The 12,687-nt window shown below is 42.7% G+C and overlaps 1 pseudogene; it reads right to left on the bottom strand.

Moving 5' to 3' along the window:
* Positions 1-8,664: 8,664 nt before the first annotated feature.
* Positions 8,665-12,132, bottom strand: LOC124321872 (annotated as a pseudogene).
* Between the last annotated feature and the right edge of the window lie 555 nt (positions 12,133-12,687).

Raw genomic sequence — 12,687 nt, 5'->3', positions numbered from 1 at the left:
TCCCGTGCACTTTACCCCGAGGGTATAGGTTTGCCCAGCATATTTATACCTAACACTCTCCCTCAAACATGTAACCCTTGACATGGTAAAGTGCAGCGAAGTAAGTAAACATAAGGAGTAGAACACCGAAAGGCAAAAGGGGGTTTGACATACATCAGGATGTTATAGAGGTTTTTGGCCCACACCAATCTTTTGTCTCAACATTGTAAATTTTGGGCCGGTGAGGGCTTTGGTGAAAATGTCAGCAAGTTGGTCGTCGGACGGTACATACATTAGATTAATTTTCCCTTCTGAGATTTTCTGTCTGATGTAGTGGTATTTCACCAGGACGTGCTTGGTTCGTTGGTGGAATTCAGCATTGTAGGCTAGTCGCACTGCGCCTTGGTTATCACAGTAAAGGGGTATCTTCTGTTGTTCCACACCAGTGAAGTCTTCTAGGAGGCAGCTGAGCCAAACGATAGTCTTGGTGGCTTCACATGCGGCGATGTATTCGGATTCCGTTGTTGACAGTGCTGTGCAGGACTGTTTTTTGCTGAACCAGGATACAGGCCCTCCGTTGAAGAAGAAAATCCCTCCGGAGGTGGAACGGTAGTCGTTTCTGTCACCGGCGAAGTCAGCATCAGTGTAGCCGGTTAGTCCATTCCTGTTGCCGCCTAGCCAGATGCCGTAGTCCATAGTCCCGTTGAGGTAGGCGAATATTTGGGTTACCGCCTTCCAGTGGTGTTGGTTCGGGTTTTGACAGTATCTAGACACTTGCCCAACAGCGTAAGAAATGTCTGGGCGGCTCATCAGTGCGAGATACAGAAGAGCGCCGACGGCTTCTTTATAAGGGTAAGGGGAAGCAGTCTTCTCTCCCTCGCTCTTCGGTTGGTGATTTGTAGTGAGGTGGATGGTCGGATCTGCTGGAACAGTTTTTGGGAAAAGATTAGACATACCGAATCGTTGGGATATTTTCTCGATCATATGAGACTGGGACAGGAAAATTCTGTTAGTGGTGCGATCTCGAAGGATGTTTAGACCAATGTAGCGAGTCGGGGGAACTGAGTTGATCTTGAAGTTGTTGCCTAGATGGGTTCCGATTTCTTGTAGTACGGTCTTGTTGTTGCTTGCGGCAAAGCTGTCATCCACATGGGCGATGACTATGGTGAATTCTTCAGTGGTGCGGCGGATGTAGATGCATCTGTCAGCTGCACAGTTTTTTAGACCGAATTTGCAGAGAACGCTGTCGAGTTTGTTGTACCACAGTCTGGGTGCTTGTTTCAGCCCGTAGAGTGACTTAACGAGTAGACAGACATGATTTTCTTTCCCTTTTGTGATGAAGCCTTCGGGCTGCCTCATGAAGATGGGTTTGTCGAGAGTGGCGTACAGGAACGCGGTTTTGATATCGAATTGGATTACTTCTAGGTCCCGGGATGCTATCTCGCAGAATGCGGCTTTTACGGCTTCTTGATGTGGCACTGGGGAAAAGACCTCGTCGTAGTCTATGCCAAATCTTTGTTTTGTGCCGATAGCTACTAGACGCCCTTTGTAGCGTTCAGGAACAGTGTCGTACGCAGGTTTCACTTTGCCTATCCATTTGCAGTTGATTGGGGAACAGCCTGGAGGGGGAAGTACGAGTCGCCATGTCTGATTTTCAATCAGAGAATCATATTCCTCTTTGAAGGCCAGCATCCACTTGTCGGCGTCTTTAGAGTTTAGGGCGTCCTTGTAGGATTGAGGTTCGAAAGACTCGGTGAATAGAGCAGCTGAGTGTCTGCTTTTGAAGTCCTCGATTAGTGCGGTCAGTCCAATCGATTTTCGGAATTCTTCGTATCTGGCGTTGTATTTGGGGACACGCGCAGATCTTCTGGGTAGATCCTCTTGTTGGTTTTGAGGAGTGGTGATAGGATCGGTTGGCGTTACAGTGGCTTGGTTGTCCGTTTGGTCTTCTATTGTGTCTTCGGAAAGCTCGTCGTCATCGACGTCGGACATTTCGGCGGGTTCTTCTCGTCCCAGTGATGCCATATCATCATCGGCTGGTTCCATCATCGTTGGGTCAGTGGCCATATCATCGGGTTCCGCTGATGAATCAGTGTCCTAAATTTGTGGCATAAGAGCAAAGGATTGTAGAATTATTGGTAAATATATGATAAAAGTGTCTGTTTATGAATACCAAACCCAGTATTTCAGTTACTAGGAGGAACGGGTCGAATAGAAGGTTCTCAGTTTGTTTGTTCGCGTGGTGGTTGGAATCATCACTGAAATCGCTGATTAGTAGATCCTCGTTGAACGTCACGTCACGACTGAGGATGAATTTGCGTGTTGCTGGGTCCCACATTTTCCACCCTTTGGTGGAGTCGCCATAGCCGACAAGCCAGCAGGGAATTCCTTTGGGCTCCAGTTTTCTGTGATTAGCAGCTGGGATGTGGACATAGGCTCTGCACCCAATTATCCGTAGATGGCTGATGTTCGGTTTTTCATTGAATAGTAGCTCGTGGGGTGTTTTTGTTGAAGAGCTGGATGATGGGTTGCACGACAGAGTGCGATTCAGCACGTAGATGGCACTTTTGAGAAATTCACCCCAGAGTTCGAGGATTGATCGATCGCCTTTCTTGAAGAGGTTGGTGAGATTGCTGCTTCTCATGTGTAGACTGCTGCGAGCGGCTTCCATGGCCGTTCTGTTCATCCTTTCGGCGACACCGTTTTGCTGGGGGGTGTGAGGGTTGGTTATCTGGTGGGTGATCCCATTTGTGGCAAAGAAATCGTTAATGAAGATGTTGTCGTATTCTTTACCTCCATCGGTTCTGACAATTCTCACCGAGTTGCCGGAAGTAGTTTTAAGGAACTGGATGAATTTGATGAGGTGCTTGGCTGCATCAGATTTCTTTTTCATGAGTGTAACTGATGTCCAGTTACTGTAGTCGTCTTTGGAGATTGAGTAGTAGTGTTCACCCGAGGGAGATGGGATGGGTACAATTCCAATGTCCGAATGGATAATGTGGCCGACGCTCTCGGATTTGGTTGAGCTCGAAGGAAATGGAGATCTGGTCATCTTACCGAATATGCATCCTTCACAGATGGAGTGCACTGCATTGTTGAAGTCCAGGTCGAAGCCAGTTACAGCATTGAGTTTCAACATTTTTTGAATGGCTTTCCTATTGACGTGGGCAAGGCGTTGGTGCCAGATTTGAAAAGGCGATTTCTCGGATGTGGCAATGCAAGTTGAGGTGGATTCGGGGTTAAAGTTTTTGGCAATCACTTTTAGATGATAGAGTGACTTTCCGATCCTTTGGCCATGCATGATTTCCAGATTGTTTTTCAGAAAGACGACAGTATCTTTGCTGAAGTTGGCATCAATTCCGGTATCGGTCGCGGCTCCAATTGAAAAAAGGTTTGTCCCGAGTTTCGGAACATATAAGACGTCCTTAAATTCTCCAAGTTGTGTCTTGCCATGCAGATGGGAGACTATAGAGACTGTACCTATTCCTAGAGCAAAAAGTTCTGTGCCGCCGATGCCATTAACCTTCCAGGTACCGGGGTTGATTTCTTTGAATGAGCTGAAGTTGGATCGTTGGTCGGACATGTGGTGTGTCGCCCCAGAGTCTGCATACCAGTCGGAGGATTTTCGTGCTATGAAGCATAGTGAAGACAGGGCCGCAAAGGATTTCTTGTCGTTTCTGTCATCATGTTCTCGGCGTTTGTCGTTTCTGTCATCACGTTCTCGGCGTTTGTCGTGCTGGTTGCTTCTGGCTTCTTTTCTGTCTCCGTCTTTCCCGAACCAGCAGTTGTAGGATTTGTGGTTTGATCTACCGCAGTGCCAGCAGCCTCTGTTGCCATCTCTCCCGTTGTCACGACGGTTGGAGTTGAAGTTGTCACGGTGATGATTTGCTCGACCTCTTCTTTGATTTGATTGGCCGCGGCGATATTGTTGATGGCCATCAGGAGAGTAGTTGCGGTCAGCTGCTTTGGACTGGGCTGCATTGGCTTCTGATCGTTGTTGAACCCTTGATGGATGTGATGCGAAGAAGGCAGTGTCAGCAGGATCGACTCCGTAGGTTTTACCTCTGATTTCTTCCGTTATCAGTCTGGCAGTGAGGCTGGTAAGTGTTTGTTCGGACCGTGGAACACTTTCCCAGGCTGAAATGAAATATCGGTAGCTAGGCGGTAGCGTTTGTATAATTCTCACCATTACTGTAAGATCGTCGATTGCGGTCCCAACACTCTTGAGTTCGTCTGCCATCATTCTCAGTCTGTTGATGTGGGCCATAATTGAGTGATCAGGGTCCATTTTGTATTGGTGGAATTTTCCTAGCAGGAGTGAGGCGTTGGCAGCAGATGTTTCGGCATATTGGAGAGTCAGCCTGTTCCACATTTCATGTGCAGTGTTGGAGCCTTCGATTGCAGTCTGGTAAGCTGGTTCTATGTTGTAGAATATGATGGAGCAGGCATCTACGTCTTTCTCTTTCCATCTGTCAATTGCGTCTTGGTTCGTGACAACTGCCAGTCTAACGCCGGCGATTTCTATTCCAGCTACATCTTCGATTGTCTAGGGAGTAAATGATGAGTTAGAGATTATATCACTTGCAGTTCTATGAGTTAAATATACACGATAGTTTAGGCATAGTTCACTATCTTCAATTTTACTTTGAATTGTAAGCACACTGTCCATCTCAGAAATGTTGTTGAATTTACTCATACTCTTCATACGTACTGAAAGCTATCGAGACTCTTCTTCATTTGCATGTGGGATTTTGATTCATAAAGTTACCTGTGCTTCTCAGATGCACAGTCAAAGATCTCTGCGGTATGCAATCATCACATATAGTTATCTCTCTTTTAAGTTACCTGTGTTTCTAAGTTACACAGTCAATGATCTCTGCGGTATGCAATCATCACACATAGTTATCTCACTTTTAAGTTACCTGTGTTTCTAAGTTACACAGTCAATGAGTCTCAGGAATTTGGAACATGTAACGAGCAAGTTTGTGATATAGTAGTGCTACATGATGTCACTGATATCTAGTCAGCTTAGCTCTTAAAGTCACATGTTTTAACTTTACGTTGGATTCAGTATAGTGGTGAAGTGTCATGTTACCTCAGTTGGTTTCTTTTCAATTCCAAGTACAACGTCTTCGAGTTTCTTCTTCCTTAGTTTAAGCATGACGGCATACCTCCATTGTGGAAAATTAATTCCATTGAATTTGACGTAGTCACGTTTTCTATCTGGGCTGTCAGCCATCTTGATTAGTTTGAGCGTGATCTGGGCCCATAACCTGTTGAAGATCAATAATCTGCATAACATAACTCACTGTATTGAATAACATATTATCAGGTACAAAGCATTCACAACTATCTTAGACTAGTCGTTCACATAGGTGTGCTAATTGTTAATCTCTAGATAATACCTTATTACAGTCGAACAGTTTGAACAAGAGTGACAGGCTTCTTCCATGACACTCAGAGACAGCTGAGGGCCTGCGGGCTCTCGGCCCTAAACAGCATCCCGTGCACTTTACCCCGAGGGTATAGGTTTGCCCAGCATATTTATACCTAACAATAACTCATGTTTTTAGCAGCAAGTATGGATTTTGGTAATTTCCTCACTCCTCAGCTTCGTGATCAACATGTTTTGGTTTAATTTCAGCTTTTCAGCTGCTGTTCCGTTGGCGGTTAAATCTCTGTACCTGCATCATTGTCTTATTAACAACTCATTAGGGGGATCTACTATGAGTGTAAATCCAAATATCATACACTCTTTGATAGAAAAATCCGTGACGGTAAAACAAAATCCAATAATGCTTAATTTACTATTGTTAGTGACCATGCAGTTATTTTCTTGTATGATTAGTCCCTGAGTGAAGAACTCTTGGAAAGTGATTTGGAGTCAGTTGGAGAACTAGATTGCTCTGTCCTTTTTTATGCAATTATAAACTGGTGTAAATATGCTGACGCCAATCATCTTGAAGGTAATCATCTTGAATGGAATAGTTCTATGATTTGTATTGGTATGTCAATTGTTCTTTATTCAAGATAGATATTGGCTTTTTGGTGGTCTGTAAATGAAAAAAGGTATCATTTATTTGCAATGAGTTTGTCAATTTGTTTTTCAATTCGGACAGCGGTTTTTGTAGTGCCCTGTAAATGCAAAAGATGTTATATATATGCAATAAAGTTTTTAAAGAATGTTATATACCCTCTTGTCGACATTTTCCACACCTCCTGGCCTTTTTTCTGGAGCTTTGTTTACTGCAGGTTGGACGCAGACATTTGTTTGTTGTGAAGTTGAAGCATTTTGATTATTCTTTGCATCTGTTACCGTTGTCATCAAATTTGTTGTCATTCTTTTAGGCAGATATTGAGTTGCTATGGATTCTTTTGATGCTTTTGTACTGATTAATTTTGATTGTTTCAGGTTGCTGTGGCGTTGAGCTGTGACCTTAGTGAGAAGAAAATTTTTTCGGTTTCTCGCTTTAAAACGGAAGCGTATCACAACATACTCAAAAATAAGCTTTGGCACTAGTTCAGAACGATGCTGATCACAGCAAATGAAGGGCAGCTTGAGTTTGCTTAGTTTAGTTACAACATCTTCAAATGAATCTTTTAGGTAACCTTTTGCTGTCTTGAAATGTTCGCCAAGTATTAGTTCTATTGCCGAAATTGTGTAATACAGGTTTGGCGTAGCCCACTTGAGACGCCCACGGTCTTTAACATCCAAAAAGCCAGATGCCAGAAAACCTCCAGGCAGCTTGTCCTTTGTGGTTTCCAGAGTTTTCCAGCACTCATGGCACTTGATCATTTTTCATCTAGCGTACAGAATATATCCAGATAAATCGTAGACTATGTGGTCATTTGCTGTGTCGTATTCTTCAGAAAACTCCGAATTTGCTGTAGGTTGCCCAAGGGGAAAGTTCTCCAGATATTGAAATCCTTCTTGAAGGATTTCTTGAAACCCAAGTCTTAGAACTGCAGCCTCCGACGTTTTCTTTGAATTTTGACAGCATGCAGTCATGGTAAGAGGTCAGAAGCCTCATGTAGTCTTCATCCACATTACCATTTTTTACGTGAAAATTTACTGTGTAATAAATGCAAAGCATTCTGAAGAGATGAAGAAATGAGGTAACAGTAGGCTGCACCTGTCCACCACCAGCAGATCGAATTATACCGAAAAACCTCTGTATCGACAAATTAAATGTGAGCAACCTGAAACCAGAATACTATGTTCGGTAAACAAACTCACCTCAACACAATCTTGGTTAAATTTTCCAGTGAGGACGTACTTAAATTTGGCTTTGTTTAATAATTCATCAGTTAGACCAACTGTGCTTAAAAGGCTCATTCTCATTGCTTTTAACGTGGTCGGTGCAACAGAAGGACTCCCTTTTTTCTGTCTGTAACACAACTCAGTTTCTTGCAGTGCATTTAGCAGTTCTCCAAGTTTCTGTAAAAAAGATTTGTAATTTACTTTATAATAAAGATATTTGAAAGCAAAAAGCTACCTTTCTTTTATATTCCCATTGCGAACTGAATATTGCATTTTTAAAGCACCGTCCATTCATTATATCAAAGGATTCATTAAGTAACCGTACCAACTCTTCAGTATGTTGCGTCCCTTATTAATGTGGAAGTCCATAAAGTTAAAATGAAGATTATCTTGCTTTAAAACTCATACCTATGAAGTCAATCATTGTGCTAACTTGCATTGTGCGATAGTATATAAAGCCGATCGCTGCTCTATTTGACAATACCTATTTCAAATTCAAATTTAGCTGCTATTTTTATATCTTTATACTGTTTTTATACCTGTACTGCTAATCAAACACTCATTTTCTGGAATGATGTTGGATATAGGTGAGCGTCGGTCCATTTGGGCACAATACGCTTATCAGATGATTCTCCGTTTATTTTCGTGTCTGTCTTGTAAAGCATCTCGAAATGTGAAAACTTGACAGGCGAGCCTTTAAACTGATGAATTTGTTAGTTACTTTAGTCTTATAGCATCTGCTGATTTATCAACAGAGTACCTTGGAAGGTAATGGTTGGCCGGTAGCGCGATCTAGTACCAAGACGGAGATTTCTGCCAGCTTCTCTGCGATAAGTAACCAAATGCCTTATCTGGACGGGCAATGTAGCCTAGAGTGTCCCATTTTTATCGATTTTTTGAATTTCATCTTGGGGAACGAGATTGGGGTGTGTTATGACCTTAAAAAAAAGCAATTTTTTTTTCTTAAAAAAAAATTAAATTTAGGGGTGCACCGACTCCAAAAATGATTTTTTTCTACCATTTTTTGTATTATTTAATTTAGTTAAAATTAGCGAATTATAATTACACTTCGGGGTTTAGACAGAAAAATGGTGATTATAAGAAGAGCTTATGTTCAAAATTTGAACAAAATCAGAGCTCATTGAAGGGTGCCCCTGACTGGAAAACCTAACTCGATGATAGTATACGCTCGTATATGGGAATAACCCAAAAAATGTTTTTCCGTTTTTCCAACTGAATAACCCGGGAAATTAACTTTTATACATGATGAAATAGTTAATATTATTCATATAATTACAGTTTTCTCGGAGGGCATTTTTCATTGGCAACAATGTAAAAGAGGTAAAGTCATAAAACTGGAAATATGGTACTCAGCAACATTGCTACATTGTACACAGGCTACATTGTAGCCTCTCTTTTTAGCGTCAAGACTGAAAGTAGCTGCCAGGCAGAATTGAATGGCCATCAAAATTGACGGGGCCGTAAATGTATTGACCGTTGCTATCTGTGTCCACAGTGACTGGTTGGGTCAACCTCCCTCCGGTGATGGTGACCTGAACTTCGCTGATTGCCGGACGTATCGAGCCGCTTACATAAAGCCCACGCCTGGCAATAATGGTTCCTGCCTTGTCATCACACTCTCTACCCACCGTCAATTGTAACGTTGCCGGGAAGAACAGGAGCGACTCAGCCGTGGCTACCACCTGAAGGGTCTCCCCGGTGGGTGCACTAAAGACAAAACGATGTTCGTATTCGTTCTCCGATGGCTTTTCCACCGACGTGATCAGAACGGACGACGATACCAACTCGATGGCTGACAGATTTCAAGTGCGCCAAGGCCGGTTTATCAGAGCTCCATTTGATTGATGGAGGGTCGAAGACGTGGCAGCTCTTTGGAGTGAAAACATAATGGCCTGCACGAGGAAGGCAATGTTTTGAAGTGCCCGTTTTCACAGTCAGTAGATCTTCACTCGGTTGGCCATCGATAGTGTAAGCCAAGTCGACTTCGTGGCTGGATGAAACGGCAAAAGCAAATCCAGTTTGCTCAAAAGTCAAGTCCGAGTGATCTCCGTCGACTAATTCCACGTCAATCGTTTTAGCCTTCCAGCACCAGTCATCTTGCAAGACGGACAAACGGTATTTTCCGGGAAGTAGATGATTGAACTCAAAGAATCCCCCCCCCCCCCACATAGCACACGGCAGTCCCACGGATGTTCGCCAGATGTCGTACTGGGATATACAAAACATCCGTTGGATGTCCGAGGGACCGCCGCATATCCGCACAGGAGGGCGTTCGGAGGTCGGAATAACGTTAGAAGACCTACCCAAATCGGTGCCCACGGACGTAGAACAGACATCCAAGTTCCACTCCGTAGAAATAAATATTTATTTCCTGTCTCTAACTCTTCCTCTAACATCTATCTATATATAATAAAACAACAAGCTTTTGTGGGAGGAGCCTGTGTCTGTGTCAACAATGTGTCAACACAGGCTCCTCCCCCAAAATGGTACATGCCCAAACATGTAAGCTTTTGGGGGAGGAGCCTGTGTCTGTCACGCGCTGTGATTGGTCAGTCGATTTTGGGGGAGGAGCTTATTCATGAACAAATCACCACCAGATGTCTATAGCATCGCCGTGACGCAACCATGCCCCAACCATGACGCAACAACCAGCATCACCGCAAGATGTCTATAGCATCTCCGTGATGACGAAATCTTCAAGTAAGGTAGTCACTGGGCAGATTTCCCACGATAAAATCTATTACGGGCAGATGATTAAGCTACAGAAAAGCGAATTGCCAAAGAGTCCAACTTTACGCTAGAAAAAAGTTCCCCGGGTTCGAACGGGGCTCAGGTTACTCGTATCTTTTATTTTTCTTTCTTTATTTCGTATTTCTTTCTTATTTAGAAGCTTTTTTTTATTGAAAGAAGTTTATACTTAACTGAGATTCGAACCCGGAACGACTGGATGAAATCCCAGTGCTTTACCGTCACGCGATTAGTTAGATTTAAATATCAAGTCAGTCTTGGGACATATTCTTACGAGTATTCCTATAAGTCTTTGAAATCAGCCTTCGTTCGCAATAAAGGCATATTTTCATGAGAATCCGAATAATTCTTTTTTAAATTTCAACAATTTAACGTTTACGGAATCAGTTAAACTAACGTGTCTGATGTGATATCTTTATTGCCTGAAATGTGTATGTTAAACTTATTTCGTTTATGAACTCATTTAAAAAAACAACCCGATTACGCAAATTTAATGTTTTTTTTTCATTTTTCTTTTTTTCTTTCTTTTTTTTCATTCATTTTTGTTTTCTTCACATCCATATCATGTCTGAACGCAAACAAAATTTCGAAACATTTTTCTAAAATCGCCCCTTTGCGGCTGGTATTTTTGTAAAAACAAGTAAAAATTCAACGTCTTCAAAGAAAATTACTTTACGTGATTAAATATGTATACTTGGATTTATTATGGATGTCAATAGGATGTTGTTTTTGCTCATCCCAGGGACAACCAATACGTATAGCCATTGGACATCCATTTAACATCCCGTACGGGACATGGCTGTCAATCGGATATGCGGCTCTCATTCGGACATCCGACGGATGAAGTGTGCTGTGTGGGCCCGTTTCTGTCGTCGTTTCCAAGGGCTGGGCCAAACGGGTCGGTTGTGAAACGCTTGCTAATTTAACTGCCACGTTCGAGTTGGATCCGATGACGTTTACTTTGCCGTGAACCGATGCTCTGAATTGCGAAAAAGTAAAGCCGGACAAGCCTTCTCGTTCTACTTTGATTTCGTGATATGCTGGGAGAAACCTGAAAAAGATAATTCGTACAATTTCCAAGTCAAATGAATATTTCGCTCATCAATTATGAATTACTTTAATCCAGCAGCCACTTCAGATTCTAGCGCCATCGGTTCCAATTTATAAACGCCTGGTCTTAACAATTGGCAAAAGACTCCAGTGTCATCGGTAGCGACGAGCACTGGCTCGGCGGAAGAGTCCTTAGTCGATGTTGGAATGAAAATGACTTGTCTTGCTTTACGACCGACAGCTAAATCAGTTAGCTGGATCTGTCCACAGACTCGGAAGGAGGAAGCGACAATATCTGGCAGAGATGGTGTAGTAGAACTGATTCGTACATTCAAACGATCGAAACCCCATTCATCTGTAGATTTAAAATAAAATCGTTAGCGGAAAAAGCTTAACATTTGTTTTATTCTATTTCTTCACGTTAAATTCGACATACCAGACTCAGCAGTTAAGCGATACATTCCCGTCTTGATATTCTCCAAATTGTAGGATCCTCCATCGTTCGTAATCGCCACTTGCTTATCATTCAAATAAACTTTGGCACCAACAAGGCCAGAGCCACCAGAGTGTTCTAGAACGCGACCACTAACGCGGAATCCCTGGACGTAATATAAAGTTATAATTTCATTTGAAGAAACGCAAGATGAATAAAATCGATGGTGATATACCTCAAACTTTTGTGTCAAGATAAGGCGACTATCTTCAACGTCAAACTCGAACGTAGCGGGAGTGATGTCGAACCGGATGTTTTCTCCTTGGTAGAGAGGTAGTATTTTGTAATGTCCAGGTTGAACAACAGGGAACTGAAATCGGCCTTTCAGATCGGATAAAGCTTGGCAAACAAGTTTCCAGTCGCTGCCCTCTTCAACGGGAATGGATACGGATGGAGCGTCCAATCCACAGTGAGAAGTGGCGTCATCGTCACTAGAAAATAGCGAAAAGATTACGTTTTGGATAGGTGTTAGGTTTGGTGAAGTGGCCGTCAGTCGTACGTCAGTCACTTCGTGATCAGAACGGACGACTCTGTATTGTTGTCGAGGGATCTTTGTTTTTCCTTCCGTTTGAAACGGATGGATTGCCCATCAGAAACCAAGTCGAGTGTGGGGAGAGAAAAATCGTCTGTTTCCGTTACACGTAGATCCTAACCTCTTATAGACACGTTTTATAAATTTTGTAAGCATTGATATTTATATATTTATCTTTTTCTCTCTCCCATAGAGCAAGATCAAAGAAAGGAGGACGCGAGCAGCAAAAGAGTTTGGAGCGGATAGGACGGAGTCTCGTCGTCCAGCAACAGACATCCATCGAGAGCAACGATTCACGCCTTTGCTACTTGAAGTCCTCTGAGTTATGAACAGAATCCACCATTTCTTCTTCTTTTACATTTGTCTTTTGATTTCGAAAATTCTTTTGGTCGGGGCAACTTTGGCGGCCAATCAAAAATTCTCTCTTGTTTTTTTTTGTTTTGTTTTGTTTTCGTTTTTTTTTTTGGGGGGGGGGGGGTTTGATTTTTTATACGGATAAAACTCACGACATCCGTCTGGGGAATGAAAAAGAATTCCTTCTGTATTCTATATTACACACATGTGAATGCCATACCAAACCACTCTACTCCCCTACCGTTTATC

Source organism: Daphnia pulicaria, chromosome 1, assembly GCF_021234035.1.
Source record: "Daphnia pulicaria isolate SC F1-1A chromosome 1, SC_F0-13Bv2, whole genome shotgun sequence".
In the NCBI taxonomy this organism is placed as follows: domain Eukaryota; kingdom Metazoa; phylum Arthropoda; class Branchiopoda; order Diplostraca; family Daphniidae; genus Daphnia; species Daphnia pulicaria.
The sequence above is the reverse complement of the archived record's forward strand: the minus strand, read 5'-3'. Positions and strand labels throughout refer to the sequence as shown.